Below are 2,848 nucleotides of genomic sequence, written 5' to 3'. Positions count from 1 at the left end.
TTTAACCTTGTAAAGGGTTATACAAATTAATTGTATTATTATTATTATTATTAATAATAATAATCATATACAAATTAACACATTCTACTTGTTATACTGAGTCATTACTGCGCAGCTTCACTAACACACAGAATGTGCAGATTTCTTCTCATATTGCTCAACATTGCTAAACAAATAAAGACTCTGCAGCGTTTATTGCAGGAAATTAAGAAGCTGGTGTTTGCAGGTAATCATAAACAGGCCGGCTCTCCTGCGGCTCGGCTGGACGGCTGTCGATGTCGACACTGATTGAAAATGTGAAAGCAAACATCAGCTGGTGACGATCACATCTTCTCTTTTTCGACCGCTGGAAACAGGAAACAGAACACATCCCACTCAGCGGCACCAGGGGCTTTGAGGTTTCATGCGTTTCCGTTCAGTAATGCGTTGGTGAAGGCGAAGCTGTGGTGACGGTGATGGTGATGGTGAAGGTAAAGGTGTTGGTGTGGTGATGGTGTGGTGATGGTGTTGGTGAGGGTGTGGTGATGGTAAAGGTGTTGATGTAGTGATGGTGTGGTGATGGTGTTGGTGAGGGTGTGGTGATGGTAAAGGTGTTGATGTAGTGATGGTGTGGTGATGGTGTTGGTGAGGGTCTTATGGTGTGGTTATGTTACGCTTTCCAGAAAAAGGACCCAAGCGCTGATGAAAGGTGTAAAGTACATTTAATGCTCCAAAAAACAAGAGAGGTTTCAAAAAGACCGGATCAAAAACAGGCAGAGGAAATGAAAAGGAATCTTGAGTTACTTCCTGGAGTCACAATGACAACACGTCTTCAGTAAAGAGCCTGAAACATAAATCCCCATAAAACCACAATAAGTTCTTTTTGCTCCTCACTTTTTGTGCGAATTAAAACCGACAACATATGATGTGTTCAGTCGAGTCAGTTCTCTATTTACGACCTCCGACATACGCCACCCTCTGTCCTTTATGACCCTCGCAGTAGATTACGGGAACTCCCCGTGAAGCTCCTCATAAAGCTCAGTTCTTGGCCCCTTTGCTGTTCACACACTGTGTGTCAATATGCTGACGACACACCACTAAACACACTCCTTGTTCAAAGACTATTTAGACTTGTCCGGAAACATTTCTTCTTGAGAGTTAGAAGTGAAGATGGAGACGGTAGAGTTAATATGAAGCTACAGCGAGCAGCTGGTTAGCTTAGCTTAGCATGAAGACAGGAAGCAACCAGTCCAGCTCTGTTTAAAAGGCCAAAGAAATCCACCTGTAAAGCTCACTTTAACATGTTAAGAAAACCCCCAAAACATGTAGAAAAAGTACATTTGATCACATCACAGTTTTCTAAATGTCATAATGAACGATATTCAATATCTATTACCTGGTTTATGTTTGGTGACAGAACATATTTCCATTTTTGTGCTGTTTCTCAGTCATGAATATCCCGGCAATATCTGAAAAACTATAATTTAAAGGGTTAAAGTTTTGAAAATGTATGAATATTTGGTAGTTGTGATCAGGACTGATGTTGATTAAAACATGTAACTGGGGAAAATCTTGGAAAATCTGACCATGCACTAAAAAAAAAGTTGTATCATTGACATACCCCACATTGTGGTAATTCCCCCAAAACTCTACTTTACGAAATTAACAAATAAAACAAGATGCTAGAACTTGAATGCTGAAGCCTTTATTGCAGGACATGAAGAAGCTTTTGGTTCTTGTGAAACCGTCGATGTCGACACTGAAGCAAACATGGGCTGAGGCGATCACATCTTCTTGGCGCATACGTAGCCCTTATTTTCATAGCAGCTGACATCATTCCAGTACCCGAAATCTGTGTACAGGCTGGTGGACACGTGATGCATTGAGTGTACTGACTGGTGGACACGTGATGCATTGAGTGTACTGGCTGGTGGACACGTGATGCATTGAGTGTACTGGCTGGTGGACACGTGATGCATTGAGTGTACTGGCTGGTGGACACGTGATGCATTGAGTGTACTGGCTGGTGGACACGTGATGCATTGAGTGTACTGGCTGGTGGACACGTGATGCATTGAGTGTACTGGGCCGGTCTGACAGGAACTCCCGGGCCACTTCTCCCCCAGTCCGCCCTGCTGTGACCTCACAGTTCTTCAGGACTCCAGTGGAATAACACTCGTCGTCAACGTCCTTCAACTTCAAACATTTAGTGTTTGACTATCCTGAACGTGAACCGCCTCCTGGCTCTGTGGCGGGTTTAATTAATACATTATTAAGATGTTCGTTCAACATTTGAACAGTTTGTCTCCCAGAGGCGACGTCGTTCACCCGATCTGAACCTTAGCGTCTCACACACTCTGTGCAGGTCTGGACCGGACCAGAACCGGGTGAATCAGGTCCAGCATCCAGACAGACACTGGTGTTAAGGCTCATATGAAAGCTGTGTGTCGACACATTCACTAGGCTGCTTTCATGCTCCACACCATCAACGACACTCAGTCCTCATTGAGAAGTAGCTCGATGGCAGTCGGTCTTTCTGAGGCGTGGGAATGCGTTCCTTCTGTGTTTGTTCTCATAATGGATCATATGATAATGATTGTCTGGTGACATTAGCAGAACGTTGAAGTGTCCACAGGGTACGATGGTACGAGTGGAGAGTTTAAAAGTGAGAGGAAGAGCCACCTGACAGTCAGACCGAGGAGCTACGAGGAACCAGAACACATCTGTGGTGAGCAGCTTCTTCTTCTTCTTCTTCTTGTTCTTGATTTTGTCTTGTTCTTCTTGTTCTTCTCTATGTTTTAGGATATCAAAACAGGGCAAGAGTCTGAGATCTCTGGGGAACATAACTGAGTTACAGGAACACACAGGA

The 2,848-nt window shown here is 43.8% G+C and overlaps 1 long non-coding RNA gene across 1 annotated transcript in view; it reads left to right on the top strand.

The window, feature by feature from the left end:
• Positions 1 to 2,684: 2,684 nt before the first annotated feature.
• Positions 2,685 to 2,848, top strand: part of LOC306733711 — a 1,648-nt gene continuing 1,484 nt past the window's right edge. Inside the window, exon 1 of the long non-coding RNA XR_013770955.1 lies at positions 2,685 to 2,707. This is a non-coding gene — a long non-coding RNA (uncharacterized lncRNA). The remainder of the gene's footprint in view (positions 2,708 to 2,848) is intronic.

The sequence above is a fragment of the Taurulus bubalis genome (assembly GCF_910589615.1).
Source record: "Taurulus bubalis genome assembly, chromosome: 3".
In the NCBI taxonomy this organism is placed as follows: domain Eukaryota; kingdom Metazoa; phylum Chordata; class Actinopteri; order Perciformes; family Cottidae; genus Taurulus; species Taurulus bubalis.
The sequence above is the reverse complement of the archived record's forward strand: the minus strand, read 5'-3'. Positions and strand labels throughout refer to the sequence as shown.